The sequence below is a fragment of the Chroicocephalus ridibundus genome, chromosome 1 (genome assembly GCF_963924245.1).
Source record: "Chroicocephalus ridibundus chromosome 1, bChrRid1.1, whole genome shotgun sequence".
Lineage (NCBI taxonomy): Eukaryota > Metazoa > Chordata > Aves > Charadriiformes > Laridae > Chroicocephalus > Chroicocephalus ridibundus.
The window spans coordinates 171,110,785-171,128,793 of NC_086284.1; the positions used below are offsets into that span (position 1 = coordinate 171,110,785).

Consider the following 18,009-nt stretch of genomic DNA (forward strand, 5'->3'; position numbering starts at 1 on the left):
AATCATGCTGCTGCATAAAGCAGCTTTTATATTATAAGTCCCACATTGTCTTCTCCCTTAGAGCCAGATCTTCATCTGAATCTGTTGTAAAATGCACTTGAAAGAGAATACACGTACACGCTCTCTATGATAAGGGTTGCATTCCCCATCCACAGGGCTCCCTTATTTTCAGATGAATCTAGAGCACCGCTACAGCTGCCAATCAATATCTTTTCCTTCGTTTTTTTCACAACTTATGTGAACTGTATGCAATACACAATTACTGTCTGCCAATCCAGCTTTATAATCCTGCCTTTTATGAAAAAGTAGAGTTAGTGTTGCTTTGATGTCTGGTAAAAGTGTCCCTCCAAGTAAAGGCAGGGTTTTGCATTAAATGCTTCCAAATGGGCATAAATAATACTCACCAGTGAATGAAAAGGGGGAGAGCAATTAAATACAGCTATGTTTATTTGAATGTAGACATCTGAGTGTGTTTATTTTTATGTATTAAGAGTATTATATACTTTTGTGTGCTTTTATGGATTCAGTGAATCATGATTGGTTTGGAATTGCTTAAAATCGAACTTCTAGCAAAATAGAAAAAATAGTATTTTATAGAACTGCTTAGCATATTTTATTGGGCTTCTACAATAAAGCTAGATTGACAATACTCAATTTTGCTAAAAGTACCTGAAGAAGATTTTAACTGATGCAAAATTCCTTTGTTTTTATCATAGAGACAACATAAACCCCCAAGGATTTGGCCAGACTTCATGAAATAAGTAAGTATGAATTAAGATCATTGCTGTGTATTTCATATTCTCTGTGAGATTATGTAATCTTAAACTTTGGTATAAGCTCCTTAGCCTGTAGGGCTTTGTTAGTGGGATATCCTATTGTTTAGTTTTATGTTCATAAATATTCTTTCCATGAATAATGCATTTCACAATTGGGTCCTTAGTATTTTCTCCTCCTTAGTTATGAATTCATTGTCATAATACTCTTGTTTTTCAAGTTTTGAGTTAATTCTGGTAGAAGACTATTTTTGGTGTAAGTGAATGTAATTTGGAGAGACTGTATGAGTTACTAGGCTTGTTCAGTAACAAAGTTATGCCTTCCAGTGATTGCAGTGAAATCCTGCTTTACCCGTAAACATTTAAAATCATGTGCAGTGCCATGAAGACTGTTGTAGTATGAGTAGGCTCTTCATTGGTCCTCGCTCAGTTTCCTGAATAAAATAGGATAAAATATGTCTAGGTTTCGAGGAGTTTGGCTTCTTGGGAAAATAGGACTTCACTGACTCAAAGCTGAGAAAATACCTGAATTGTTTTGGAAGTCTACCTGTGGTTAACATGTTATCCCTCCCATAGCAGCAGCAGCAAGCCTGTACCAAATATCAACTGCCCCAGAGTCCTATTTTAATGTACAGAGGAAATGGGACTGTGAACTTGGTTGCCAAGAGACGGGCACATGTTCTGTTTGGCTAAATCTACTCTGCTTTCCAGCAATGGGGTGAGGTAAAGGGTTGGTAGTGGGATTACGTCAAAACCATGCAGTTCTTTCTGGCAGAGCCTGTCTCTTGGATGTAGGTAGTTGCATTGTATTATTAACAGATGCATCAAAATGGAAGCATAGATGGCCATTTAAGCAATCTTCTTTCCTAATCTAACGGAAGTCTGCTTGGCTACACTTGGCACTCAAGTCCCACAGAACAGGGTCACTTATTTATTATGTTTATTTTGGTATGTTTGTGTAGCCAGGTTATTGACTATTTGAGCCTGTCTATTTCTGATATGACACTATATAAATCCAGTAGAAGAGCTTGTCTGATAATGCACATCTTTTTTTATTGTGTAGAAAAGCATAGTAATTTGTGGCAGAAAAAAAACGGAGGCTTAGCCAAACTGTGCTTTCTGAGGAACTGGGCTACATAGGAGTGGAAGCTATTCTGTGTAGCTCTGAGTTCAAGAAATACTTGAGATAATTCCATGTGAGAAGTAAACAGTGATGAAATTTTACTCTTATATCTGGTTCAATGTCAAAGGTAAATCTTGGTAGTAGAGCATAGCAATTTCTTAAATATCTGAACAATATTTTGAGTGCTGTTCTGTTGCAGGCTTCAATCAACTTACTGGAAAAAGTGATTACTGCAAAGGTGTGGTGGCAGAAAAAGCAATAAAAAGCCCTGTATGTTCCTCTCCTCTGTTTTCATCTGAAGGCTTCATTCCAAAATGTTGGCTTTTGACCCTTATGTGTTTAGTCAGGTTTAACCTTCCTTATATGAAGCAACCTTTAAAAAAAGATCAGATCTACAGGTCAATATGGGTGGAGTAGACTCATAATAGGTACCCCACCAATTTTTAATCGTAGTTAGTCATTATCATCTTTATGGACTACTTGAAAACACCTAGACATGCAAGCTGATCATTGCTGTGTTTTTAAGGAGGGTATATGATGACTGAATGTGTTACCAGCTTTGGAGCCAAATTACAATGGGGCCTGGTATTATGACTTTTATTTCAGTGCTTTTGTTTCAGACCGTGGTCTAGCTACTGTTGCTAAATATATGCATCAGAGCTGTTTGCAATTTAACAGTTGAACCTCTTAGTGTTAGGAGGGCCAGCAGAAGGTAGCATTTTAAGCTGTGCATAAGGGCTTTGCTGGGGTCAAAGGCACAGCTGTGTACCTGTTTTGTTTTTGCATGTCGAGAATTGTGGGCAATCAGAAGATCTGCACGTAAATTTACATGTTGGTAGCAGTAGGAAGTCACTATGGTGAAAATGGCTCTGGATTTTAGCCTAGCAATTTCCATATGCATGGCGTTCTGTTGCTGAGCTTCTGAGCAGGTGGAGTATGTTTTCTGTGTATGGTTACAATAAAATGGCATTGATACAGAGGATGGAGTAAAAAAAAAATACATTATTAGAGCTATCTAGGACTTCTTTTTTTCCCTAAAAAAGAAAGTTTTACTGAGGAATTGTATTTATTTTGACAAACTGTCTCTGGAAAATTTTCCAGAAACAGAATTTGTACTTGAGAAAGATCATCAGAATGGAAAGGTGGTTGGAGCGTTGAGACCCAGTAAGCTTCAAATTAGGAACAGCCAAGAAGGGGACTTCTAGTTGTTTCTCTGAGTGAGTGTTTTTCTTTATGGCACCATCCATATTTATTATTTATATTTAAATTATTTAAATTGCATGTTTTGATAAGTATCTGTTGAAACTTATTTGTTTATCATTTTGTACGGATTTGTTTTTTTTCCCTCATACAACTAGTATGAGGGGAGTGCAGTATATGGATGCAGGTAGTCTTGAGAATGCATTCACTAGCGCCATACATTTTCTTTATATATCTTAAAACATCTAATTTAAAACATTTAAAACATCCCAAGTTTTAGGAAGATAAATGGGAATTGAAGTTATACAGAATAAAACCAAGTTTTCCTCCTGGAGTTCCTCCCAAAGTTAGTAAATCGGATGTTAGTTACCACATTATCATAACTACTGCTCATTCCCAATAGAAGCTGAGTAAAAGGTTACTGAACAATGTCCGGAGAGACAACAAATGCAGGCAGTTTGAAATCAAAGCCTGGGGGTGTTTGATTCTGAAGCGCAACTCCTTATTGAGATGTGTGTTAACATCTTTCAGTGTAATGAGGCTCTGGTTTTACTGTTTCTTGATGACAACTGGTAAAATGTTGATGGGAGTGATGTTTCGTGTAAGTATGCTGTAAATTACCTTTTGCATTGTTACTGCTTGTAAAGTTGAATCACAGTAAGAGTTAGTTTGTCCATTGTTTTATTAAAGTTTGCTATTTCCTGAATTTGGGAACACATCCAGCTCTTTCAAACTCCTCCACAGAAAAAAATGTTCTTTAGTGTGGTGATTAAGCCTTTTTCAGGAAGAAGAGGAAAGTCTTGTTATCATTTTAGGATTTTTCTGGTCTGTCTGTTGCTAGTATTGATAGACTGACTATGTCTCTTCAGCTTGTTGCTATTGTATTGTAATTGTCTTTTTGCTCATCTGATGGCTACTTTTTTTTCATTTATTTACTTTTGCTATATTACTTAATTTGTTATCTCATAAATTAAATAATTAATGCAACTAATTCCAAACCTCCACTGTGCTTGTGCAAGTTATATAACTTTACCTCACTGACCAAATTAGATACAACTGTTCATGTAATCTTAGTTGACTTATGTTATGACATTGTAGCTCTGTATTTATCATAAGTTTTCCTAAAATGTTGTTTTCAGCTTTATCTCAAGGCTTCCTTATTTGTGTGAGCATGTGTGTGAATTTTCAGGGATGCTGCTGAGTCCACCTGATTCTCAACAAATCAAGTGGGAGCGTAGAGAACTTACAAAGTTTCAACAGTGTTATGCATGTATATCAGTACTAAAATCATACTTTAAAAGCTTCATTTTCCATTTAATATAGATTTTAGTATTGCTTTTACTGGGATAAATGGGCAATAAATGAGTAACATTTCTTATTAAATGAAAATTGATTCTTCTGAATGAGTGCTTAATATTTTCACTCTGGGCAAAGTGTAGGTGAAAAAAAAACCTGTAAAATTTCTTAAAAGACAGTGTATCTTAGTCCATAAGCTACATTTATGTAGATTATATACCAAAGTACAACTCTGGCATAAGAATTTAGAACACACCTTATTTCTTATGTTATTTTTGTAGCCAGTTTTAATATTTCTCACAGGACATAGGAGGCCAAAATTGTAAAAGGATGAGGCGGCTTCTGATTTTTATATTATCTCCTGAGCCTTACTATTACCATTTTTAGAGTTTAGATAAAGCATCTTTATATGTATATAAGAAAGACAATTCTGACAATAGCAATGCATCACCAGAAAGATAAAATGTGACACAAACAGCCTCTTTTTTTCTAATGGCAATTATGGACCTGATTTCTGTGATGCACTGTTTATCATGCCTCTCTTCTGCCTTAGCAGAGACTAAGGATCCCATGGATTGCTAGAATTAGCAGGAAACCTACAAGACCAACCCACCTAGGGCAGTGCTTTACTACAGATGTTGTCATTTTGAGTTTTAAAGAGATGAGGTTATTATGGTCTGAATTAAGTTTGGAATAGGGTTTAGAATTTGAGTGTGGATGTATCAAGTTTAGATGGTTAGAAGGCATAAGCTTCACAATTCATATCCTGATTATGTAGATGCTAAAAGATCAGTTGTATTTGCAACTGCAAATTTGTTGCTATTCAAAGTGGTGATGTCTTTTGAAATCATCTATTAGAGTCAAGATTCTTGCCTTGGAATGTGGTTGGAACCAGATTTTGCAACTGGATACTTGGACTCTGCAATCGGGTACTAGTTTTCCCCTGATAGTAGGACCAAAATTGTTGACATAAGTGCAGATAATTCCTAGAGAAGAATCGTAAGTGGCACCAAACAGAGTTCAATAAAATAAATGAAAACTAACCAAATGAATTAAAATACTGTAATATAAATGCTAAGCATGTGCTTTTTAGCCTTTACCTCTCCTTCCTTTTATGATTTTCTCCAATTTTACCAATGATGTTCAATGATGTTTCCTTTTGTCTTTTATCTTTTTTTTTTTTTCCCCCTTGGGAAGTGTCATCCCCTCTGTATCAGTTTTGTGTCATTCATATCTAGGCTGCTGCCCGATGGACTTTCACAAAGGTCTGTTAAAGTCTTTTGGGACTTCATGTATGTGAAAGTGACTTGAAAAAATTCAATGTAGAATTGAGATTATGCTTTGTAATAGTGCTGTGAGTTTGATCTGTAAGCATTACCCCAGTATTAGAGATGATAAGGCCATTTCATTCTGGAACACTGCAAAATGGCATACTAATTGTATTATGTGGACTCCAGTTGTATGCTTTCCTGGTTCAACAACAGCGGAGCGGTCCCATTCAACTATGAAGTAATGTCTGCTGCTCGATTTGTCCTCAGCTGAACTCAATGTACAGGCATCTTATGTAATAAGGTCTAAAATACAAAGAATGAACATGTAGTAAAAGTACTTTACTACACAAATTTAAAATTCATGCTGACACTACCCATCCTAAAGAGTTTTTAAATATAATGTGCATGCATTATACAGAAAAGTTTGTTTGAGGTAGGATTAATTATTTTACTAAGTTCCCTGTTACGATGATTTTGATTCATGCAGAGAAAGTGCTTCAGTAGACTCATTTCTAAAGGTATTGTAAAATTCGTGCTTATGTTAGGGACTATACTTCTACAGATGAAACCATAATATTGCTCTCTTGGCAGACGCTTTAAGAGATCTTTCATGTCTATAGCTATTTGACACCTTAGGCCTTAGGAGCTTTAACTTGATGCGCAGTGTGTTACCTCATTGTATTTCTGAATGAATGGACTTAAAATACTAAAGGCAATTTCAAATGTAAAATGATATAAAGAAACTAGCCTTTCAGGTGTTTTCTTTTTGAGTAATGCTTTATGAAATAAGTATTTAGGAGAAAAGTGAATGGAAAGATATGATCCACAGCTGAAGTTCAGCATAAACTGACAATAGAAGTAAGATTTTGGTGTATATCAAGACAACTCACTAAGCTGGGAGCAAAATTTGCATTATGATCAGCAGTCTTCCCCTGCTGTACAGCCAGTGTGCTGTAAACTAAATTTGTAGTACATCCTGAAAAAAAAAATAAGCCTGACATATCTACAAGTTCTCTTTTACATAACTAGGAAATAAACTAAACTCATTTCACTCGAAGATACAAACTGGATGGGAATCCAACTCCTTAGATAATGTTGTTTCATTGTAAGAACACTGTGGAGCACCTGTTAAATGTGGATATAATATAAACTCAAAGAGGATGTTCTTCCACGTTCACTTTTCAAGTGAACCATTGGATGATTCTACTTCGTAGACCGCTCACTAATGCACGCTTCACTTTACCTTTTCTTTCTGTGGCTGCAAGATAGCTTCTTAACACATTGAACTTCCGCATTTTTACTAGGTAACATTCATATCTAACAAAACTTTGAAACTCCAGCCTTGAGAGTAGCATATTTCTGCTTTTAAAAATTGAACAGTGCTATAGGAAGAAAAGGGTGTGATTGAGTGAATGTGGGGAAAAGAATGTGCTCAGAAACAGCACATGTAAGGCAATGTGGGTGTTAACCTGGGCGTGTAGGTATGTAGGGTTGTGCCAGGGAATGAGTGAGTCTTCCTGAGTATGCAAAAGTGGCAATAAATATTTGTTAGGGGCAAAGAGAGAGACACAGTTTAATGTTACTGCATAGGAATAACTAGCATTTGTGTGAATGAATTGTCACTGTGTAAGAGCACAAAAATAAGTTAAAAACTTAATTTGAGAAGGAGTAGTAGGTAGCTGGATTACCCTACAGAGTGCTAACAAAGAACAGGTCCTGACTGAGGCTCTAAGAATGAGAGAGAACTGCAGCTGGTAAAGAAAAGACTCATCCAAGGGCCAGAATCAAAGCAGAGTGCAATGAAGGTAATGACTGCTGAGGTGGATGGTTAACCCCTCAAAAGCTAAAATGAGGCACAACAGCTAGACAGAAAAGAGTAGTCAAGAATGGAGCAGACCTGTAGCAAGGTCTGCAAGCAAGAAGGGACTCCTGGGGAGCTGGGTGTTGTGGTGGCCTGATTCCTGTTGAAGTTTGGAACTTTATTTCTTAAAAGGAAGAAAAATTGCTACTTAATACAGAACATAAATATGTAAAAAGTTTGAGACTGGGAGAAAACATATAGAATATACATCAAATCACCTTGCTTTTAAAAAATTCTGTGTTCTCAATTTCCTTTCTGCTTTTCCTTTCTTCCCTTTATGCCTGCTTCTTTCTGTAGTGATCAGATTATCCTGGCAGTAAGGAAGTTATGAGCCATAACCATTCCTAATAGAAGGATAATGATCCCTGTTTCACCGTGCGGAAGGGCTGGTCTGTTCAAAGATTACTTTAACTTTTATCATAGTTGATTGTACTCCAACAGACAACAGTAACAAAAAAAAACAACCCAGGAAGCTGCTAATTAATGTATATTTTTAATGTTTCATTTGCATTTTATTTACATTTAATGTATTTAATGCTTCATTGCTCTTCATCCAGTTCCAGACAGCTTCTCTGAATAGCCTGAATCAGTATTTATCCTTATGGTATACATCAAATACATGCATCTTTGAACACTTCCTATAAAAATGCATAGCTTGGAAAAGACACACAAGCTTTTTTTCCTTCACAGAGGCTTGAAGTCTTCAAACATGTTCATCAACTCTCTTGAAATATGATATGTCTCAGTTACTCTACTGTAGAAAAGCATACAGAATGGTACAGTGTCATCTATGAAAGTCACATCAATCCTACACTAATAACTACAGCTCATCCCCAGGGTGGGTGATCAGTGTTAATGCTGTCCATTCCCCATCAGGAGATCTTTCAGGACATAGGTTTTTAGTCAATGGTATAAAGATGTTGCAGAGCTTGGGAGGGAAAATTGGAGGCTGAATTCTAGATGGAAAAAAGCAGAAGTGGTCAGATGATTATTTTTTTTTCTTCTATGGCTCATTTTGATGAGCTGTATAGCTTGGTCTGTTGCCTTAATCCTTCCTACTAAAAATTTTACCCAGGCTAATTATTGATTGTGTGTGCTGTTTAGAGATTGGAAGTAGGATCTACTTTCTGCCTTCATCTTTTATTATATGTATTGATGACCTTTATAATTTGATGCCCATGCTGTACTTGTCCCTTATTAGTGCTGGATAAAATATTTATTTGATAGGTTTGTGCTAATATGTGCATTAGTGTTTTCTGTATACATTTTTAAGGGAATAGAAGACTTCAAAATACAAAATTAAATGGATGTAGGTGGAAATGTTGTGTAAGCATAATTTGTGTCTTGCTGCACCTAAAAGTGTTCAATATGTGGTAACACTTTTCCCCTACCCACCTTCTGCTACAAAATAAATCAGTCCTGTTTCTGTATTTTTCATTGTCATCATTGAAAACCTGGAGAATTAGGCCCATGGTGATTTTCTCACATTTTGTACTCTTTTATATTACCCAAATTGTTTCTGTATCTGTATTTTGGAATAGCTTTTACTTAACAAAGTAAATGTGGGTATCTTATAAAAGTTCAAATAAAATTAAGTTTTCCATTCTCAACATTCTCTCATCTATCTTTGATAATATGTCTTGCTACATGGATATAGATGAAGAAACCAGGAATAACTGAAGTCAAGTCTGAGAATTCAATGTAAAAATAAAATCATTCCCTGTAACTAAAAAGAGAATTCCCATACAGACAGACAGTTATAGAACTTGTCATAGAATCATTGAATGGTTTAGGTTGGAAGGGACCTTAAGGATCATCATGTTCCAACCCCCCTGCCATGGGCAGGGACACCTTGCACTAGACCAGGTTGCTCAAAGCCCCATCCAGCCTGGCCTTGAACACTTCCAGGGATGGGACATCCACAGCTTCTCTGAGCAACCTGTTCCAGTGCCTCACCCCCCTCACAGTAAAGATTTTCTTCCTAATATCGAATCTAAATCTCCCCTCTTTCAGCTTAAAACCTTTACCGCTCGTCCTATCGCTACACTCCCTCATAAAGAGTCCCTTCCCATCTTTCCTGTAGGCTCCTTTAGGTACTGGAAGGACGCTATAAGGTCTCCTTGGAGCCTTCTCTTCTCCAGGCTGAACAACCTCAGCCTGTCTTCATAGGAGAGGTGCTCCAGCCTTCTGATCATTTTCGTGGCCCTCCTCTGGACTCATTCCAACAGGTCCATGTCCTTCCTGTGTTGAGGACTGCAGAGCTGGACGCAGTACTCCAGGTGGGGTCTCATGAGAGCAGAACAGAGGGGCAGAATCACCTCCTTGACCTGCTGTCCACAGTTCTTTTGATGCAGCCCAGGATGTGGTTGGCTTTCTGGGCTGTGAGCGCACCTTGCTGGCTCATCATCCAACAACCATCCACCAACACAGCTTCTCATCAACCAACACCCCCAAATCCTTCTCCTCAGGGTTGTTCTCAATCCATTCTCTGCCCAGCCTGTATTTGTGCTTGAGATTGCCTTGACCCACGTGCAGGACCTTGCACTTGTCCTTGTTGAACTTCATGAGATTTGCATGGGCCCACCTCTCAAGCCCATCCAGATCCCTTTGGATGGCATCCCTTTCCTGCTACATGTTGACTGCACCACAGCTTGGTGTTATCAGCAAACTTGCTGAGGGTGCACTCTTTCCCACTGTCCATGTTGCCAACAAAGATATGAAGCAGTGCTGGTCCCTGAGGAATGCCACTCGTCACTGTTCGCCACTTGGACAAAGAGTTGAGCAGAACTCTTTGAGTGCAACCATCCAGCCAATTCATTAGCCACTGAGTGGTCCATCCATCAAATCCATATCTCTCCAATTTAGAGAGAAGATGTCATGCAGGACAGGACAGGGCTGTCACTTCAGGGCTTCTTTTAACCTCCTTTGAAGGATTTTTTTACAAGTGCTCATGGAAACAACAGGATCACTGACTTATCTGTTAGCATTATTGCTATGACTTTAATGATAATCTTGTGCAGGAATGAGCTACAAAATGACTTAAGTAGATCATGTAGACTCACATTAGCCATGACACTGATTTTACCAGTAAGGAATATTTTCAAATAGTAATCCAGGCTAGACTGGCCTGTGTAAGTCCTAAACAATTATTTTGCAATGGTAAAGTGAAATTAACCATTTTTACTGTGTTTTGAAATCGTATACAAAATTTTTCAACTTTCTTTTTAAAAGTGCCCCCCCTGCCCCAGCTCTTCCAGCAGTGGAAACATCTCAAATTGCCTGCTGCTGTGCAAAAGAGGACTGGAATAGTGGCAAGTTAACTCCCTCTCTCTTTTTTTTAATTTATTTTATTTTTTTAGCTGTTGCTCCTCAGCTGTTTTCTGGAACAAAATGGTTGTCATTTGAGAATAAGTAGGCAGCGAGTTCACTGTTGATCTGAAAGTAAGGTGAAGTGGAAGTACAGAAAGAATTTCTGAAAACTAAAGTAACAAGAGTGAGCATCAAGAAAAAGAATGGAACAGAAAGAAAAGGCAGATATGAATGGCAAAAAAAAAAAAGAGAACAAAGATGCTTTATGGTGCATACTAGCTACAGCTGGTAAAAATGGTATTTCATTTGTCCATCTGAATTAAGATTTTGGTCAATGAAAGCATGTTTTCTGCTGCTGCCAGCTACCATTTTGGGAACCTCGTTGCATATAGTATTTGTGAGATTTCCTCCTTAACAAAGAGCCAACATTTTGTTCCTAGTGATGACTAAACAGGAGAATGTCTCTGAAAATGTGCTTAAGTTTAATTTTTTTACACTCTGGCGTTTTTGTTACGTAGAAGTAATCCGTAGAATTGCAGTAAGAAAATACAAATATCTTCAGAAGGGAAACAAGTTCATTCCACACACTGTACATAAACATGCTTAAAATCACATTGTCTTCAGGAGGAACACAAAGCATCCAATTACTTAAATGTCACTTCTGTCACCTGGTAGATTAAACAACATTGATTCCTGTTGTTCATTGGTGAGAAAGGAATATTTGTTTACCTGCGAGCTGGACACGTTGACTTATATGTCTAATGATACCTGTACTTTGGTACAACATTTGTAATAGATGCAGAAAATAAAGCAGGTATTTTTCTGTATTTTTTTATCAGACAATTGTTGTTAGCTGTTCTGATGTGCTGACAGCATACCAAATTTTTGAAAGCCAGTGTAAAAGCCTGCAGACCTAGGCATTCCTGTATTCATGAATTTTCATACTAAAAGCATCACTTTCAAGGCACAACACTACAGCTTACAATAACCTCCCACAGATCAAACCATGTAATTCAAGTGCAACTCCTAGAGTATCACTCTTCATATTTTTTCCATAATTAGTTTGCAGGGTGGAAACCTTGTCTGGGATCGGGGAGGTTTGGTTTCACTTGTATCTTCTAGTCATCAGATACAGGCTATTCTAGATACAGACTCAAAAATGCCAAAATATAATTTAAACCCTCACAGTCCTGCCTTGAAGTAGAGGAAGAGGAATGGACCAGATGACATTTCAAGTCCTACTTTTTCAAGTCCTTGTTCTGGAAAGAAAGATTTTTTTCTGATTCTTTGCCCTTGGGAGCAGGCTAATCCAACCAGTAGCTATGTCTCATTTATACAAAAGGAGATAAATTGTCAGTCAGCTGTCACTGCTGAAGATCTGTGATGACACTGTGGCATGCAAAAATAAGCGATGTCTATGGTGGTATGTCGATAAACCATTTAAGACTTTAAGCATTAAAAGTAACATAAGTACTGGTTATCATTTTGCATATTTCTCTCTGTTTCCGCATCAAGAAGAATTTCTACTTCAAATCAGGGTTTCTTAGGATAAAACCTGTTTTTGGAATGTATTTTCTGCTAATACGCTGGAGAGCAAGACTCAGCATGTGCCTGCATTCTCAATTTTCTTTGACATTCATGATTTCTAGCACAGTTGCTTTTTTTCTTTTCTTTTTCTTAATGGATATCAGATCTTCATAATGCCAGCAAGGATGTCCTGTTGCCAGGCAAAAAAAAAATAAAAAAAAAATCTTGTGTGTCAGTAAATGGAATTGATGTATTTTTTTTTTAACTCTTTTTACTCTTAAAGTAACTTGAGTAGCATGCAAGATTTCAGAACAAGATGCAGTATGTGTTTATTTTGGTAATAGCTGCCATGTGCTATTTTTCTTTTTTCTTCGATCATCTCCTCTCATAAGGGGGGTTGAACACTAACAGAACATAATTCTAAAGAGAGTCACCTTAAATACATTCCATTGTGTTATTATAAACTGATGCAATCAAACTGCTTGACAGCCAGGGTAACTATACCCAAATACATTTTGCGTATAAAATAGCTGTTAAACATAACACAAATGCAGGGCCTTACAGCTAGCTTTCAAAGATATCTGAAAGAAAGAGAAGGAGAATAGGGATTTCCTTAATATTGGTCTGTGCTGTCAGAGTTTCTGAAAGAGATAATATAGTAGCAACCAGACAGTGCTGTCACTTACTATTAAAAGCCATACATAATGATATACCTCGTGATATATCTTTTTGTCGTGGCTATGTGGTTATCTCCTTGCAAAACAAACATGAATCATGCCTAAGACATGCATGTATTTTTCTCCTTTTTTCCTCAAAAGGTATTGAGGCAGAAACAGTGTAGGACAAAAGCTTCTCTGCTGCTGGAGTGCAAAGGCAGTAAAGCTGAGACTGATTCCCATTGAAATCAATAGAAATTGGATGCTTAAGGGCACTTGGAAATGTGAGTCTGACTTCTGGCAAGGCTGCATAACAATGTTATTGGGAGGAACCACGGATGGGATGGGATCAACCAGCACGTTTTGGGTTCCACTTCCATTCTCATGTTGGTCTCTCCCATTGTTTGAACAGTGCTAGTCAGCCCTTGGACCACCATCAGCGATGAGATTGCTGACAGCTTGTTCTTTGTGACAGTCAAGTTGAGCTTTCCATTGACAGTAGCCCACAGCAGAGACTCCTTAGTTTCTGTGTGTCATCTTTCCTTATTTTGCTTCCTGCATCAGCCACGGATGTCTCAGTGCATGATGTATGTTGTCTCTCACTTTTTAGCTTTAAAAGATAGCCCTTTCTGCAACCAGTAGCATGCATTTTGCATTTGTATTTAAGAAAGGGAAAGGTTTCATACTTTGGAAAGCTGTTTGTTTCTTGGGTTGTTTTGTTTATTCTCTATTTGTGTGCAATTAAATCTAAATGTCCCCTCCTCCCCTATTTAAAAAAAAAAAAAAAGAGGAAGAAAAGATTTTAATCCTGAATTTGTGTGGTAGCATGATTTGTAGCTATGTCATGAGAGGCTTTTGTATTCTTTTTAATCAGCTGTAACAAAGGTACTTGACCATTTTTATCCACTGATTTTTCCAGATACGGCACAGTCACCTTGCTTGTAAAGGGGAATACAGTGTTACTATAACAATGTTTATTAGTCTTGTACCAGAGATGGGTGATGTTGGTCTAATCATTTAATCTTAGTTAGCATTAGCTCTACTAGTGATATGCTTGGGGGTTTTGTGATGTAAAAATTCCTACCAGTTTTATTGCAGGGCTACTGAGAACCACAGTTGTTGCAAAAGTGGGGTGACAGCACTGACTCTGGGTCTTCCACTCTGATATTTGTGTCCCATTTCCTGGATGCCCACAGTTCACATGCTCTGAAATTAAATTTAAACTGTGCTCAAATAGTGTTTATATCTACTGTCACTACATTGTGCAAACATAGCCATCAATGTCTTCTGAGCTGCAATGTGCCTTGAAGAATTTCTTGTGATGCTGCCCACACAAGAGGTTTTGCAGATGGAAGTTGTAGCACAAGCTCCTAGCCTTTGCCTTCTATCCTGAGGTTGAAACTGAAGATAGAATTTGCTTATTGGCAGATAAAAGAACCATAATCATTTGGAACAGCCTGGATATATATAAAACAAATTTGTATTATAACAGATGTGGATGTGTGCAAGGTGATATGGAGGCAGTAGCTCTTCCAGCAGCGCCATTCTGCACGGGATGTGTGCTTGGGCTTAGGCAATAGGAAGGTGGCTGTGCTGTTTTGTAGCCTGTTCCATCTCCATGTGCAACATGGCCTCTTGATTGTTGCTTATAAAAGCATCAGAGCTGAAACTGAGTAGAGGATGAAAATCCCAGAAATTATAAGACATTTTAAAGTTTTAGCATTTTGTTAGCCTTGGTTCTCTCCTGGATGCTTGGATCACCAAAGTATTTTTTTGCAAACAATTTCTCAGTGGGGCTGCATGTGTGTAAAATATGTTCTAGTCTATCTTAAATATATACCTGCACTGCAAAGTAAAATTACACGTTGCTATGATGTAATATATTGCTTTCAGAAAAAGGGCAAGACTGTTGTGTGCATCAAAAGGGAAAATTTATCTTGGCAGACTAATAGAAGCTTCTCATGGCTTAACTGCTTCCCCTCAAATTTCAGTACAACTTGAGCTCATGAGAGCATTAGGTTAGACAATCAAAATGTGCTACAGAGAATGTCTAGCATCTCCTCATTTTGAAATAGCAGTCTTTAGTATGTCTTGGAAGTCTGGCAGTTTTCACTGAGATAGATTTAATTCCCAGTCTGCTTCTCTGCTTTGTCATGTCATTTACCCCATTGCAACGTCCTTCCAGCTGTGATCCGTAGTTTTGGATAAAACCTATCCTAGTCACAAAAATTTAGTGTCTCAAATAGTTGAGAAGGCAAATTGCCAATTTTGGTCTCTATGTGAGTTCAGAGCACTAATGAGCACTACCTGTGACTGTATCTACATTGCAGTTAAAGGTGTGACAGCGATGCATATAGATATTGCTTTGCACATACTGATCTAGCTAGCCTAGGCAACAGCGCTGAAGTTACAAGAGCCTTGAATTTGGCTTCAGCTGTACAAACCTGGGCAGTATCCTGGTACTATGTTGTAACTGAAGCCTCTGCAGTCCTATTTCGCTTGTAGCTGATGAGTTTTCCTGTAAATCAGCTTCGGTCCTACCTTTGACTGCAACTTACAAGAAGCCTGAAACTCATTCTGAAGAAAGAGGAGATAGTAACAGTACTGAAAAGGATTAATTTGAAGAAAAAAACAGTCAAGATGGAAGAGGTGATGTTGCATCTTATGACTACTTGCTTGATTTTACGACTGCTTTCTTGATAGGGAAGCACTAATGTTGCAGCATCAGCAGCCAGACTATGTCTGTCTGGCTTTTGGTCTCAGCTTGACCAAGAAGCTGTGTTTATATGCAGTTCATATAGACCATCCAACTATTTTCTTAGTCTTTTTCATCTCCAGACTAAACTAATTTCAGCATGCTTTATGTCAGTTGTTATTATTGCCATTATCGCACTTATTATTGTCATTAATGCCACATATGTGAATCAGATTCCAGGAGCTCATGCAATTTAGAAAAAATCCATGCACACGTGACTTCTGTTTGCTTCCCAAGGTTTTGACTCACTGGAGGTTCACATTTTTAAACTTTTCTTTAGAAGCATGAACTCCATTATAAATCCCTTTTAAAAAGCCCAATGCCCTTGTGCTTCCAAGAACAATGTAACAATCTGGGTTTGAATCCCCTTAGCTGAGTAGTCTCTTACCTCCCTGAGTATGCCAGCCTTTAGACAACCACGTAAAAGGTGGGGGATGCCACCTTCTGCTTTGGTAGCGTTTCTAAGTGAAAGCGTGTGTTATACCCAGTGTTATAATCTGGTCTTGGTGTGGCACTTGTACTACAAGCCTGTCTATTGGGTTGGTCAGCAGCTAAAGCACAGGCCTGACAGCTTGCGATCAGTAGGCATGAGATGGGCCCTTGAAATGCTCAGCTAAACCAAGATCTTGACATGCAGAGTAGTAGAACGTCTGGCACTCAGCTAACTTCACTGGGTGAGAGTTAAAGCACCAACGACTTCTCAGGTGCTAGAGCTTTGAAAGCAGATTTATATTTATAAATACGAATGTTACTCAGAGCAGAGCCATTTGGTATGAGGTAACAAATTACTGTGCCTCAATAGGTCTGTATGCTCTGTGCTCTTGATACATGGCAGGCACAAGTGATTTCCGTGAGCGTACTCCATAGCGTAGGGAGCTGAGCTGCTGTGAGTTACATTGCACTTTTTTTGTTGACTTGCACAGCCAGTTACTGTAGGTCAGGTGAGGTGTGATACTTGATTGATTTCCAGTAATTAATTTGAACCTTTGAGCCTTCAGACAGCTAAAAATCTCTGTGGATGAGGCACTAATGATGTAGAAGCAACTTATCTGAAAGTTCTTTCATCTACTAGTTGATCAGGGAAGACACTTAAGCTTACATTTGTATGAAAGGGGAGCAGCTGGCAGGGCATTTTTCCACACTGCTTTGGAACTCGCACTTCCCCCAATACCAAAATAGTTCTGGGACATGCTGCAGTGGCCCACTTGTTTTTCTTAGCAGTAAGGGCTTGGGAGGATTCTGGTGGAAGATTGTAAATATATCTTTTCAGCTGTTGAGCTATGTTTATTATCAAGTAAAAGGGAGGTACTGCTTTAGTATATCTTTATAACTGACACTCTAAAAATATAATCTCAAGCAAAGGGTAAGCGTCCCTTTCTTCAGAGTGACTGAATTTTTATGGAGTACCAATGAAAAATCATACATCAGAAAGGAGGCAAATCCATTTTGCTGAGAACTGGCAGAATGTGTAGCAGTATATATATATCAAGATACTGAGGATAAGATTTGCTAATGAATTGAGGGTAAGTTCTCAGTGAACCGATATTTACTCTGTAATTTTAGCTACAGTAAATCAACCTAATATTGGATTGCCGTTTGCTTCCTTCCTATGAACATACATAATCACTGTAAGTAGTGGAATATTTGAGGGTGGAATTGTGGTTACAAAAGACAGAAAATGGGTATTATTTTTTCAGCTTATTTTAGTTCTGTAGACTTTATTACTTTCAGACAAAAAATATCACCTCCCACCACTCTGCACATCATATATTCGCTCCAATAAATGGAAGATAGGAGAAATGATAGTGACTTGAAAATAGGCATTCACATATTAATGGCTGTAATGGCACAATAAATGTCAGGACTGAAACAGTGTCTTACTGAAAACAATGTAACTGGCAAATAGTAGTAAAGAGCACAAAACTGCCAGTGGATTGCTCAGTATATGAGAGTAATTTCTCCCACTTTGATTTACAACTCTCTTACCTCACTCTCCTTCAAAATTTTAGGGAGGGTGGGCAGAAAAATGTAATATTACAAGGCTGTCCTAACTCTATATAGAAGATGATGAGCTTGTATCTCATGAACAAATATATCCCAAGCTTCAAGATGCCACAGGATCATATTTCATTTACATCATAAGTTATAAGTGATCTCTGCATTAGCTTTCCCCCTCCTTCCATCACCTTCTACCTTCCGTAGTTCTTCTAAATAGATTACATCTCTTTAGAGTTATAT

At 37.8% G+C, this 18,009-nt stretch overlaps 1 long non-coding RNA gene across 1 annotated transcript in view; it reads left to right on the forward strand.

The window, feature by feature from the left end:
* Positions 1-735: 735 nt before the first annotated feature.
* Positions 736-18,009, forward strand: part of LOC134510649 (uncharacterized) — a 108,253-nt gene continuing 90,979 nt past the window's right edge. Inside the window, exon 1 of the long non-coding RNA XR_010069683.1 lies at positions 736-761. This is a non-coding gene — a long non-coding RNA (uncharacterized LOC134510649). The remainder of the gene's footprint in view (positions 762-18,009) is intronic.